The following is a 14,977-nucleotide window of genomic DNA, read 5'->3' as shown; positions in this document are numbered from 1 at the left end:
GGCCCACGTTCCTTTTCCCAGCCCCATCTTTTGCCACGTCTGCTTGCTGCAAACCCACATTTTCACATCGTTTATACTTTTCAAGGAACATGTCTCACAGCAACACTTGGCAGCTTTCAATTTATTAGGCTTATTAGCAAATAAAACTGTCCTGAAAAGCCCAGATTTGATAGCTGGAAGATTCATTTCAGGACTGATTTAATGCAACCTGACTAGTAGTTTATTTCCCATCTCCAGGTTGGGACTAAATCACCCTCGTACTGTTGATACCCTTAGTAGGATGGTTGGTGTTTGCAAAATAGGCCAGGCTGTAAAAGAATCTGAAGCCTCTAGTTGCTTCCATTTTTTTTTTTTAAACACAGGTGATAAAAAGTACTTTATAACTTTATGTGTCTAGGAGAGTCTGGGTTCTTTTTCTTTTTTTTTTCTCCTTCTTTGCTATCAGTGATGTCGTTTGAATATAAATAGCGGTAAATACATTCAAGGATGTGGTTCTTCTTAACGGTTGATTTGCAGCATTGGGAAATCACCTATGTTCTCTGGAATCACCACTCTGCACGAAGGACTGGTGACATCTGACATTCAAGATGACAAACCTATGGAAGCACCATCCAGAAGCATTCTATCATTTAAGTCTTCTTGTTCTTAAGCCCTGGGCAGCCATCATACTTTTTCAAGACAAAGACTTGAACAGAACAAGCCTGTTATTACCAAACCAGCCAGTGGCACTCACCAAGGGTTATTAGCCTCCGTTAGCCCGCATCTCATTTGACAGTCGTGCTTTATTGCCTGACAGTCTAACTCAGCTTTTATCCTATCCTTCCCCCACTGCATTACCATCTGCTGAGAATGCGGCCCCAGAGTTAGTCCAATCCAGTTTAAATCCCCTCTCTGCCACCGACTCCTTGGGTAACCACGGCTATTTAACTTAACCCCAAATCTTGAGTGTGCTCATTTGCAAAACAGGGATAAACATAGGATAATACAGTTAAGTAACGCATGAAAACACCGCTAACAGAGTGCCGGGTACAAGGAAAGTGCTTAATAAATGGCAAGTGTTATTATTATGATTAATATAGGGACAGTAATAATGACAGCATAAAACGTGGTCTTAAATGTTACTTTTGGTTTTGTATACCAGAGTGCCTTGCATAAGTGTAGATACTGGCATATGCCATTTTATTGCACTTTGAAGATACTGCATTTTTTACAAATTGAAGATTTGTGGTAACCCTGCATTGAGCAAGTCTGTGGGCGCCATTTTTCCAACAACGTTTGCTCACTCTGTGTCTCTGTGTCACATTTTGGTAATTCTCGAGATGTGTCAAACCCTCCACCAAAAAAAAGATTATGATGCCCTGAGGGCCCAGGTGGTGGTTAGCATTTTTCAGTAATAAGGTTTTTTTTTTTTTTTTTTTTTGCGGTACGCGGGCCTCTCACTGTTGTGGCCTCTCCCATTGCGGAGCACAGGCTCCGGATGCGCAGGCTCAGCGGCCATGGCTCACGGGCCCAGCCGCTCCGCGGCATGTGGGATCTTCCCGGACTGAGGCACGAACCCGTGTCCCCTGCATCGGCAGGCGGACTCTCAACCACCGCGCCACCAGGGAAGCCCCCCTGTTATCTATTTTAATATAGCAATTTGGGGGACAGATGATGCTGACTTCCCATGGTGAAATGTGCCCAAGCACAGTGTGTCACCTGAAGCCTGCAGCCGGCTTGTTGCCCAGGTGCCTCTACCTGCCCTGCTGCTGATTTGTCTGCCTTGGGTTCTCCTTTATTTCCTGTCCTTTGCCTCCCTCCCCCCAGGTGCCCGATATCCCCAGGGATAAAGCAGAATAAAGAGAGGAGATTAAAAATCAAATCTTAGTGTCTAAATGCCCTGAAAAGGGGTTCTTATAAATTACAATATTCATATATCGAGGTTTATTGCAGAACACGACAATATCAGTATTCGCAGCAGTACAATCATGCCGCCATGCATGTGTCACTTACGAGGTACCAGCCGACCTGCTGAGCACTTTATATGCATCTCTCACCATTTCCTGTTAAATGCCCCTTTCTCTCATACACTAATGTATTACAATCCAACATTCTCTATAACAGTTAGGTGCTAAAATCCATTCTTGCTGACAGTTAAATGCCGACAGAAAAATGTAGATGCTTTTTTGCCTAGCATTAGGCAGGATACACCTCATGTACTCTCATCATGGATAGAACCGCAGCAAATTGTATGAATTCAGAAGTTCACCCTTCCTGCAAGTAGTTTGCTCCAACATGCCAGAACAAGGACTTTGTTGCCATACTCTGAGGAGGAAAATGTGGTAACTAAACAGACCTACAGTGTCTCTGACGTGGCTGGAACCCCCTAGGATTATGTCCTTGTGGTATACTTACGTTCTGGAAGTCAGAATGACCACCTAAGGTGTTTCTCATCAGGAGACTTAGTGTGAATCTGATGGTTCGCTTCAGGAAAAAACACTGATGATTATAACTGCTATCATTTATTAGAGTCTTATATACCTGCCACTGGGTTGGACATCAAAGTTTATTCTTTTCTTAAAATTTATTTTACTGAAGTAGAGTTGATTTACAATGTTGTGTTAATTTCTGCTGTACAGCAGTGACTCAGTTGTACATATATATATTCTTTTTCATATTCTTTTCCATTATGGTTTATTACAGGGTACTGAATATAGTTCCCTGTGCTATACAGTAGGAACTTGTTGTATATCCATTCCATATGTAATAGTTTCCATCTGCTAATCCCAAACTCCCAGTCCTTCCCTCTCCCTCTCTGCCTCCCCCTTGGCAACCACAGGTCTGTTCTCTATGTCTGTGAGTCTGCTTTTGTTTCGTAGATAACTTCATTTCTATCATATTTTAGATTCCACATGTAAGCGATATCATATGGTATTTGTCTTTTTCTGATTGACTTATTTCACGTAGTATGGTAATCTTTCTGACTGACTTATTTCACTTAGTATGGTAATCTCTAGATCCATCCGTGTTGCTGCAAATGGCATTATTTCATTCTTTTTTATGGCTGAGTAGTACTCCATTTTATATATATATATATATATATATATATATATATATGGCTATGAACATAGGGGTGCATGTATCTTTTTGAATTATAGTTTTGCCCAGAAATATTCGCAGTGGACACCAAAGTTTATTCTAATACTTTAATTTTAAAAAAAGTAGCTGTTAATATTCCTATTATTCGAAAAAGAAAACACGAGGTATCCACTCACCCACGGTCGTACAGCTAGTGAGTCATCCTAGAGCAGTAGCCTGGGATCCTCATCCGTGTCTGTATCTTCCTCCCCAATCCCAGTTGCCTCCAGTGTCCCAGGCTCAGAGAAAGCCAGGACCTCCCATCCAGCCACACAAGGTTGATGATCTTGGATACCACATCCCCCTTACCCCTACCCCATATCTCATCAGTCTAGTTGAGTATCTCTACAACATATGATCGATCCACTTCATCTTTTCATACTGCCACCATCCAAGGCCAGGCTGCCACCTCCTTTTGCCTGGACTGCTGCCTCCTAAATATCTCCTGCTGCACTCTTGTCCCTGTCTAACTCATCCTCCACGGAATTGGTGTCTTTATTCCGAAATGCACCTCTGATCCCCTCGCTCTCCTGCTTAAAACACTGTAATGGTTTCCCCCGTTCTCTTAGGGCAGAAGTGAAAGTCCTTCCATGTGGCCTGCTTGATTTCACCCCAGCGTCATCAACACACTCATCCCCACAGCCCCTGTGCTCCAGGCTCACTAGCCTTCTCCCTGTCCCACCAATATGTGGACTCCTTCCTACCCCATAGCCCCATGGGAGTTTCTCCCCTGACTCCACCTGGTTGAGTCCTACTCATTCTTTAGATCCCAACTCAGATGTCCCTTCCTCCAGGAAGCCTTCTCTGACTGTGCCCTTGCTCCCATATACACCTCTGTGTGCAATAAGCTCACTTCCACAGCACTAAATCCAGTTATAATTACAGAGCTACTTGTGTAGTTTTTTCACCTCCAGGTACCTCCACCAAACTGGAAGCTCCAGGAGAGCAGGATTACATTGAAATCTTCACCACTGTAGCCCCAGTTCCTAGCATGTAGGTGCTCAATAAATATGTGTTGATTGACTAAATGGCAGAATGATTTCAAAGCCCACTCCCTTTACTGAACACCACGCTGCACCCATTGAGGATCCTAGCCTGGGAGCAGGGCATTATAGGTAGTCCTGGGACAAGGAAAGCTGTGTGTTTGTTATTCCAGTATGATCTAAGCTGCTCAAAGGGTTAACTTCTTCCCTTCTGGTGAACATTCATTCTTCCTGGGTGGACGCTATGGCTTGGGAGTTCTTTGCAAAGACCACTTGCTTTGAGTGGGAAGGCTGTGGTCCAGGAGGAGCGTGTGAATGAGCTGGCCCCATCTTTGGTCTTGGTCTGATGGTTGTTGATTTCCCATCTACAAGTAACGGGATCCAAGTACCTTGGTGCCAGCGGGCAGCTTTCTTTAGAATCTCCTTTTTCCAGTTGACTAATTTCCCATCCATGTAGTCCTCCCTAGGCTAAGCATGCCTAATTGTGTAGGGGAAACTAATTGTAACTATGGGATTCCAGAGCCTTTATTTGCTAGGCCAGGTTCGTTTCATTGTTTGAAATTTGCTTTCAGTCTGATGTGTTTTATTAGTTGCCAGACAAATACAAACAGATTTGCTTCTTTAATGTTTGCCATCTTGGAAAGAATATTCTTTAAACAAAAATCAGACATAAATACAAAGGATGCTTCTCAAAGAAACCACACCACAGGGTCTGTGAGCACTGTGATGGGATTTCTCTGAATCTCTCCAGGGCCCTAGGAGCTCAGAACAAAATGTCATGATTTGTGCTGAAGCTCTTTCCCTACTCCTCAGCATAATCCTACATCCCTGTGTGTTTATGAAAACACCATGAAAGCCGAAACACACTCAGACTTCCCTTTCAACCGGAGTTAGCTTCATGGGTGGACCCACCAGGCTTTGTCATTTAGAAAGATCATTTCATCAGTACGGCACTGGGACAAAAAGAATGGCTGATCAACAAATACTTCTTCAGCTGCTGTGGGAGAATTAAAACAAAGGAGTGAACAGGCACACCAAAACAACAGAGTAGAGGCTGCACCGCTGACTTTGAGGAAGAGGCTGTCTTGTGGTGGAGATAAGAGGGAATCCAGAGCTAACCAGGATAAGAGCAGATCACCCCTGCAGGCTTCCTGGAGCGGGGTTGGCCAGAGAGGCCCTGCAGGCACAGCGTGGCTTCTTCCATTTCTGGACCCGGCAGGAGATGGCCTGCATCTGAATGCCGACTTCACCGTATTTTAACAGGTCACCTCGGACAAGTTAGCTATCCTCTCTGAGTCTCAACTTCTCATCTGCAAAATGGGGGCAAGATTGATCTTCACAAAGTCATTTTTCTCTTCTGTTGTTTGGCTTTTAAAGATATATGAGATAATGTAATGTATTTGGCATAGCTCATGGCCCACAATAAGGGCTTTAGGATAATTAGCCATTATTTATTGCTGTTGTTTTCGTTCCCAAAATAGGCCCTCTTGCCTCCAGATCTTTGCGCAGGCTCTCTGCCCTCCTAAACCACACTGGCCTCATCTCAAAGGCTGACTTTGCTCTTCTCTCAGGACTGAACTTGAACGTCAGTGCTAGCGGGAAGCCTCCCCCTTGTCCTGGGTGCTCCCGCAGCCTCCTGCTTCCCCATGACTGTGACGTGGGATCAGCCCATCTCTCCCACCAGCCTGACATCTCCTGAAGGCGCACATTGTCACACTGACCTCTGTTTCCCCCCATAATAGGTTCAATAATTATTAGTTGAATGAATGAGTGCATGAATGAGCTATTTCTCCCCTGTAGTTTTACTCCGTGCAGAGAAAATGTGAATCGGGAGTAGATCATGTAAAGGCGGGCTGTTGAAGCAGAATCCCAGCCAGCAGGAAGGGGAAGCAGGCTTGAGTGGCTCAGAATCGTCAGTCTGCTCTCTCTCCTGTCTCTCCCTTCAAGCAGGAGCTTCCAATAGGTTAATTATTTCTCCGGGGAGCTCTCGCAGGTGATGAGCACTGTGCCATCTGCCAGGTGGCCTTGCCCACGTTGAAAGTGGATCTCTTTAGAGGATGACAGAGCTGAAGTCCCGGTGAGCTTCTGGGAGGCACATCGAGCCCCTCCCCACCCAGGAGTCCTGCGGTTCCCAGCTCTGTCAGAACTCTAAAGCCACTGCTGCCTGAGAGAGCAGAATGCAAACTGCCCGTCAGAAAGGGAGGGGATGAGGCAAGCCACACAGCGCAGCACTGTGCTCAATAAACATTGGTTGAATAATAAATGAAGGACGAATTCCTCCTTGCCTCTCTCCCCCCTGCACATGCCATTCAGCCCATCCTGGCCCAGTGCATCCTCTAGAAACATCTCTATCATGTCACTCTTCTGTTGACAGCTGTTGCTTCCCTCCCATTGCTTACTCAGTATAATCCCAGCTCTCCCATTGGTCCTTTTCTGACCTCCAGGGCCTGGCCGCAGATTATCCTTGTCATTTTCTCTCTGACACTTTACCCACACGGGTGCTTTGGAGCCAGAGGCCCTGGACCCAAGTCCTAGCTCCAGAACTCACTAATGATGCTCTCTAGGGGCAGGGGCACAGCTCTTCAAAGCCTCAATATCCTCATCCCTAAAAAGGCAATCGTGCTTCTTGCCTCCTCGGGTAATTGCAAGGATTAGCAGAGATGCTGCTCAGAAACACTTAGCAGACTGGAAAGTCCTTTGTAATGTGCTAGTGATGATCAGATACCTTCCACTTCAGCCCAGTTGCTCTATTTGACACACCTGCCCATCTTTGCCTTGAGTCTTTGCTGAAGCTGCTGTCTCTCCTATCTGTGAGGTTCTCTTTATCCACTGACAGTAAATGTTGTCACCTCTATAAGCTGGCAGTTCTCCCACTTTGCCTGGTATGCTTGGTGGCGTTATTCATGTGGAAGGCTCTGTTGTAGTGTCAGCTTCCGAAGACAAGGATAACAACTTATAATAACAGCTGCTAGTGATTGAGCTCTTGCTGTGGACCAGACTCCCACATAAGGCTATGCATGTTGCACAGTGTTCAACTCTAGGGGGCGCTACCCAGATCGTAGTCTATGCTGCTGAATGAAGTCTTTACACAGGTAGGGCTGGTGTAGCCGTGCGTGACCTCGCTGAATTCTCACAGTGGCCCTAGGAGGCAGGCTGCCCCATTTTATAGATATAGAAACAGACCCAGAGGGTACAAATTGGCCCAAGTCACACAGCTAGATATGGAGGAGCTGGGATCTGACCGCAGTGCTCTTTCCCGCCAAGTTTGTTGGTGACTCAGCATGCTGCCTCATGGGGTGTCCCTGGGCAGGTCCTTGCCCACGTCATGCATGTTGGTTGATTAACAGATGAGTATACACTAGGGCTTTGCTATCTGCAAGGAATTTTGCCAACCAAAAAAAGAAAAAAAAAAAGCAGCAGGAACTACTGCTGTTTCTGTCTCCTTATAGGTCGGGGCCCAGGAGGAGAGACACCTACAGAGAAGAAACTCATGCATATGTGTCTTTTTCTCCTCGTCCCCTTTCTCTCCTTCTTATCTGGTCCAGAAGAATAACTTGCAAATTTATAATGTCTTCTACCAAAAAGAAGAGTATCAAGAATGGGGTAGGGAGTTGGGATTGGAGGTTCGATTGGGAGAAATTGTTCCAAAGGGTCCTGGCCACCTCCCCGCCGGGGAACTCCTGGCATATGGCAGCCAGGCTCCTCTGCAGCAGGCAGCCTCCCCTCTCTTCACCAGCCTGTGATCCTCAGCGATAACATGTGGTCTTGATTCCATCATATTTGAAATCACCACCATCCCACCAGGATCATTGCACTGGCTACAGGCCTGGCAGATGGGCAGGGTTCACTCCCCTGCAGGTCGGTGGCTCAGAGTAGAAGTGTCAAGGAACATTTTAAAGTCTGGCTCCAGTGCTTGGGTACATGGTGAAAACATCTCCAGGAAGCTATTAAAGCAGGTGATGGGAGGGGAACCTTCAGGAGTCATCTCAGACCAGCGTGTCCTGGGCAGTTCTCCCTGTGCAGAAGTGTGTGCTAACAGACACCTGTGACACAAACTTGCCGACCACAAATCTTCATTCTGCTTTAGTCGCCTGCACTCACTCAGCACAATGTCAGGGCAGAACTACTGAAGCCAGGAGGCTGGGCCTGTGGCTGTGAGATCCCTGACCATCCAGTGCCACCCACCATACCCAGCCTAGGACACATCCCTTATTATATGCTCTCAGACACACCATGCCTTTCCTTCTCAGAGAGAACTTTTATCGGAACTCTGAACTCATGACTTGACATTTCTGTGGAGGGGCAGATGGGGGAAAGGTCTCTCTTCCATTTCAATCTTAGGCTCAGGGATGCCAGGGACCATGTCTTTATTTTCCTCACCTCTGCATCCTCAGATCCTAACACAGTGCCTGGCACATAATAGATGTACAATAATATTTGCAGGATGGATGGATGGATGCATGGATAAATGAGTCAGTCAGTCAATCAATTAATCATGTGTTATTTCAAATCCCCCATCTGATTTTTTTTTCTCTGAAAAGGAAAGTATCGGGTAAGAGGCAGTCTAAACTCCATACATAACATAAGAAAAGGCAAAATAAAATTAAATGTGGTCTTTCTCTTTTGGGGGAAGCTTTTCGACTGCTGCTGTGACTTGCCCTGGGGAGTGTGATCTATGTTTGTGTTTCTTTCCTGCCAAATCATGGGCACCGCCAATGAGACAATTAGTGAGGGCCTCCCAGGCTTTCCCTGCCAGGGGCATGGAGGTCTTTGGGCCCAGGGTGGCTGTCAGCCGTCAGGGCAGGAGACGGTATTTGCAGGGGCGAGCAGCAGCATTGTTGGCCCATGAGATTCCAGGAGGCTTTGCAGGCTCCTTGTGGATTTGCAGCATTTATCCTCTGAAATAAGATGTTATATCTTCCATGGACCCAAAAGCCCACAAGTTATTGCCCAGGAGGCACATTGCTCATGGTGTGTGGCACGGTGAAACAGGACAAGGGACAGCGCTAGGCAGATCAGGCCTCCAGGGGACTCCTGGTTTGAGAGTTTCCCGAGCTGGAACTCAGCTTCTCATGTGAACTGAGCTGCAGGTGTCAGCTGATGATGCTCCCCAGGGGTCTGCTTCTAGACCTGAGGGGGAAGAGGGCGGTGCCCCCAAACTTCCTTGTTAATCACAGCAACAGCAGTTACAGGGCTGAAGGTTGTACGTATTGAGAAGTGACAGGGCGCCTATTGGAAACCAGCTTGCCTGGCCCCGGAGCCCCAAACAATAACGCGTTCAGCCTCCACAAGTGTCTGCCCATTTTATTGTTTGGTGAAATGTACACCTATTTCCCTGGCAGGGCTGTGTAGGGAAAATTAAAAAGGGTTTCGTCTCTTCCACACTGATGGCCCTTCATGCAGTGGATGGCTCTCCCCACGTCTCAGCCACCTTTTCTTTAGGCAAAGATGCAGCCATGGGTTCTCAAAGCTGAGAGGGGGCTCTTAAATTCCCAGTCCCTGCCCCTGCAGGTGCTGGTTCATCTGGGGGATGCCCAGGAATCTGTACATCACTTCTCCCCAGCGATGCAGGTGGGCCACTTGCCCCACCTGTGTAACACTGACTAGGACCTCATTTCTGTCTTATGAGACTGACTGGTGCTGCAGGTCCCTGGCCTTACCATGTCTCCTCCACACCTGCCTTCCTAAGTGTAGACACTGAGCAAAGGCAGGTGTGGTCCCCAGGGAGGAATAAACCCACGGCATAAAGCCTGGCTGGGAGGAGGCAGCCTTCTCCCCTGCCATGGAGGCCAGCCTCGGCCACTTCCCAGTGGTCCATATTCTACAGCAGCTTCTTTCCATGCCCAAGAGGCAGAGTGAACTACTGGACAGTCTCCGCAGCTACTTCCCCTCCCCATAGGAGCCAGGCTTTGTCTCTTCATGCACAAATGGACTTATCAGATAGACTTCAGATAAATAACCTGCCACTCAATAGAGATAGCTATCCCTCCAGGGTAACTGGGGAAAGTTTTCATCCCGGGAAGCCTCACTTCCAGTAGTACAGAATCTCCCCTCTCTCAGCTCTTCTCTGACCCTCATTCTTCCTGGTTCCAGAGCGTGCCTGGCTTTGACCCTTCTTCTGCCACTGTTCAGTTGCCAACAGAGCTTTGGATAGGTTGGTTAACCCCTCTAGGCCTCAGTTTCCTCACCTGTACAATGAAGGTCATGATAGCACCTACTCATAGGACTGTCATGGTGATTAAATGATTTCAGTCACATAACATGTTTAACACAGCATTTGGCACAAGGTAAGCCCTCCATAAATGTTAGCTCTTCCCCTGATAACAACCACGACAATAGTAACCGTGCTTAATATTATTATTACAGGACATTGGGTGGGGTGGGGAAGCACATGCTGGTATAACCTTGAGTGAGTGACCTAATCTCTATTAGCCTTGGGTTCCACATCTATGAAATGGGCACAATAAGAGCACCTAACTCACAGGATCTTTGTTAGCTTTGAATAAGTTCTTAGAACAGTGCCTGGAAATAGTAAACACTCACCAGGTATTAGCTATTATATTATCATTATTACTATCCAGTACTTTTAATGAATAATTTATTATTATTTATTATTGGGTCCAGGCCAATGACATATAACCTACTGGAAAAAGTCTTATCCTAAGAGTCACAGATGTGTGCCATTGACCAGCCCAGAGACTTTGGGCAGAGGTACTCAGATGAACTCAGCCTGGGTTCCTCTCTCCGCCCGTAAAATATTACCCATTTCCCAGCTTCCATCGAGAGATATTATGAAGAGAAAATGGGAAAATAGGTGTGAAAATGCTTTGGCTCTAAAAGTTCTATTGTAAGTGAAGTAGCACCTAAAATATTACTTAGATTCACTCCTGACTGTTTAAATGTTAAAAAAAAAATAAAGAAGACGAAGAAATCCTCCAAAGGAGAATGTAGAATGTCAGACAGAAGAGATCTTTAAATTATGTTTGGCATTTCCTCCTCTAGAAAGACTTGAGCATGTACAAGGCGCAATAAATGTCCCCGTGGGCCAGGTTTCTACTCAGGGGAAAGAAAGGTGGACAGAGGTGATAGACACAGCAGCCTCTGGTGCCTGCTTGCCCGGGCTTGGCCCAAATCTAGTCTTTTCCAGAGATCCTGGAGGGACAGCAGAGTGGCATGGAATCAAGGTGCTCATTCTTTAAACCAGTGTTTTCCAAAGAATGATAGTCAGCATTATTGAAGGGTACATGAAAAAAAAGTCTTAATTTATTATTACGCATTTAATTTAATGTGTAATAGAGAAAATACATAGCACAGTAAACTCTTGATTTTACTGGTGTGACTGTTTTTCCTCTTTAAATAATTTTTTAAATGTGAGCCAGCTTAAAGGGAAGTGTAAGTAAATATGACAGAAATCTTCAAGGTGAAAAAAATGACAAAAGTTTGGAAAATGCCACATTAAACAAACCTTTACGGAGCACCTGCTACTTGCCAAGCATTCTGCTGGGTGCTGGGAATGTCGTGATTAATAATGTGTGATTCCCTGGCTTGAAGCTCTCCATCAGGTATGAGAAATAGCCCATCCACGCTAATGGTAACACGATGTGATAGGTGATGAGTTAGCAGTTGAAGAAAGTTCAGAGCAAACCAGATAAAGGGGGGATCCATTCTGCTGGGATGACTAGGACAGGCATCGGAGAGGAATGACGCTTGACCAGGGACTGATGGTGATGCCTCCAGCACCCAGTTAGTAGTAGGCACTCAACACTGCAGTGAACAATGTCCCTAATGTCACTGAGCTGTCATTATTGTAGGCAAGAGAGGCAGACTCCTAATGGTCAAGGAGGTACGTGATGCCATTGCAAGTTCTGACAAGCACCCTGAAGGGACGAAGCTACAGAATGAGGATGGGGGCCCTTCTGTGTGGAGCAATCAGAGAAGGTCTCTCTGAAGAGTGAAGCTGAAACATACTGGTAGGAAGCCACCAGCCATGAGAGTGGTGGCACAAGAGCGTTCCAAGCAGAGGGAAGGGTGTGCACTAAGGCTCTGAGGCAGGAAAGAACTGGGTGTTCTAGGAACTGAAAGAAGGCCTATGTGACTGTAGAACAGGGTGCAAGCGGGCAAGTGGTCCACGGGCAAAATAGCAAAGGGCCTTGATTCTAAACTCAGAATTAAGAGTTGACTTTGAGTGTAAACTCAGGGAGAAGCCACGAGAGTAAGTAAGGGGTTGTCTGGCAAACATTTGGACACTCCAGGTCCAGGGAACACTTTGAGCAAAGGCCCAGAGATATGGAAGGGTGTGATGAGCTTCTGGAATGGCCAATATAGTTCATCGCAGCAAGATGCAGGGGGTGAAGCTAGAACAGCAGGTTGGAACCCATTGGTCTGAGGCATTGAATGCCGTACCAGGTGCCTTGGACTTCGTATCTTTTTTTGTTAATTGTGGTACAAGACACATAAGATAAAATTGACCATCTTAACCATTTTTAAGTGTACAGTTCAATAGTGTTTAATATATCTTCAGAACTCTTCATCTTACAAACTGAAACTCTATGTCCATTAGATAATAGCTCTCCCTATGCCTCCACCACGCCCAAACCCTAGCAACCACCACTCTGCTTTCTGTCTCTGTGAGTTTGACTACCCTAATGCCTCACGTCAGTGTAATCGTACAGTGTTTGTCCTTTTGTATCTGGCTTATTTCACTTAGTATTGGGCTGGCCAAGAAGTTCGTTCGGGCTTTTGGTAAGGTGTTACGGGAAAACCCGAACGAACTTTTTGGCCAACCCAATATAATGTCCTCAAGGTTCATCCATGTTGTAGCATGTGTCAGAACGTCCTTCCTTTTTTTTTTTTTTAATACATTTATTTATTTTATTTATCTCATTTTGGGCTGCGTTTGGTCTTTGTTGCTGTGCGCGGGCTTTTCTCTAGCTTCGGTTCGCGGGGGCTACTTTTTTTTTTTTTAAAGAAACTGCTTTTTATTTATTTACTTATTTATTTAGTTAGTTAGTTATTTTTGGCTGTGTTGGGTCTTTGTTTCTGTGTGAGGGCTTTCTCTAGTTGCGGCAAACGGGGGCCACTCTTCATCGCGGTGTGCGAGCCTTTCACTGTCGCAGCCTCTCTTGTTGCGGGGCACAGGCTCCAGACGCGCAGGCTCAGTAGTTGTGGCTCACGGGCCTAGTTGCTCCACGGCATGTGAGATCTTCCCAGACCAGGGCTCGAACCCGTATCCCCTGCATTGGCAGGCAGATTCTCAACCACTGCACCACCAGGGAAGCCCCTGGGGCTACTCTTCATTGTGGTGTGCGGGCTTCTCACCACAGTGGCTTCTCTTGTTATGGAGCAAGGGCTCCAGGTGCACAGGCTTCGGTAGTTGCAGCGTGCGGGCTCAGTAGTTGTGGCTCACGGGCTCTAGAGTGCAGGCCTGGTAGTTGTGGCACACGGGCTTAGTTGCTCCACGGCATGTGGGATCTTCCCGGACCAGGGATCGAACCCATGTGCCCTGCATTGGCAGGCAGATTCTTAACCACTGCACCACCTGGGAAGCCCGTCCTTCCTTCTTAAAGATGAATAATAGTCCATTGTATGTACATATCACATTTTGTTTATCCATCTATCTGCTGACAGGCTCGGGTTCCCTTTACCCCTGGGCTATCGGGAATAATACTGCTATGAACATGGGTGTACCAATACCTCTTCACGATCCTGATTTCAATTCTTTTGGGGATATACCCAATTCAATTCTTTTGGCTCTTATGGTAATTCTCCCCCCCTTTTTGCTTTGGAGTATAATTGCTTTACAATGGTGTATTAGTTTCTGCTTTATAACAAAGTGAATCAGCTATACGTATACATATATCCCCATATCTCCTCCCTCTTGCGTCTCCCTCCCACCCTCCCTATCCCACCCTTCTAGGTGGTCACAAAGCACCGAGCTGATCTCCCTGTGCTATGCGGCTGCTTCCCACTAGCTATCTGTTTTACATTTGGTAGTGTATATATGTCCATGCCACTCTCTCACTTCGTCCCAGTTTACCCTTCCCCCTCCCTGTGTCCTCAAGTCCATTCTCTACGTCTGCGTCTTTATTCCTGTCTTGCCTCTAGGTTCTTCATAACCTTTTTTTTAAAATTCCATATATATGTGTTAGCATACAGTATTTGTTTTTCTCTTTCAGACTTCCTTCACTCTGTATGACAGACTCTAGGTCCATCCACCTCGCTACAAATAACTCAGTTTTGTTCCTTTTTATGGCTGAGTAATATTCCATTGCATATATGTGCTGCATCTTCTTTATCCATTCATCTGTTGATGGACACTTAGGCTGCTTCCATGCCCTGGCTATTGTAAATAGAGCTGCAGTGAACGTTGTGGTCCATGACTCTTGTTGAATGATGGTTTTCTCAGGGTCTATGCCCGGGAGTGGGATTGCTGGGTCGTATGGTAGGTAATTCCCTTTTTAACTTTTGAAGGCACCACCATCTTGTTTTCCACGGCAGCTACACCATTTTATATTCCCACCAACAGTGCACAAGGGTTTCAATTTCTCCATATCCTCACCAACACTTATTATTAGGAAATAATCAATTTTTTAGTAGTAGCCATCCTAGAGTGTATAATGGGATCTCTCATTGTGGTTTTGAGTTTCATTTCCCTAATGATTAGTGATGTTGAGCATCTTTTCATGTGCCTATTAGCCATCTATATATCTTTTCTGCAGTAAAGTCTATTCATGTCCATTGCTCAGTTTTTTGTGGTTTTTTTTGGCTGCATTTGGTCTTTGTTGCTGCGCATGGGCTTTCTCTAGTTGTGGTGAGCGGGGGCTATTCTTTGTTGCGGTGCACGGACTTCTCATTGCGGTGGCTTCTTTTGTTGCAGA

The 14,977-nt window shown here is 46.1% G+C and overlaps 1 protein-coding gene across 1 annotated transcript in view; it reads left to right on the top strand.

The window, feature by feature from the left end:
* Positions 1–14,977, top strand: part of SLIT3 (slit guidance ligand 3) — a 610,776-nt gene that overhangs the window by 335,211 nt on the left and 260,588 nt on the right. The gene's annotated exons all lie outside the window — the stretch shown is intronic.

Source organism: Globicephala melas, chromosome 3, assembly GCF_963455315.2.
Source record: "Globicephala melas chromosome 3, mGloMel1.2, whole genome shotgun sequence".
Classification (NCBI taxonomy): domain Eukaryota; kingdom Metazoa; phylum Chordata; class Mammalia; order Artiodactyla; family Delphinidae; genus Globicephala; species Globicephala melas.
This window is presented reverse-complemented; position numbering and strand designations above follow the sequence as displayed.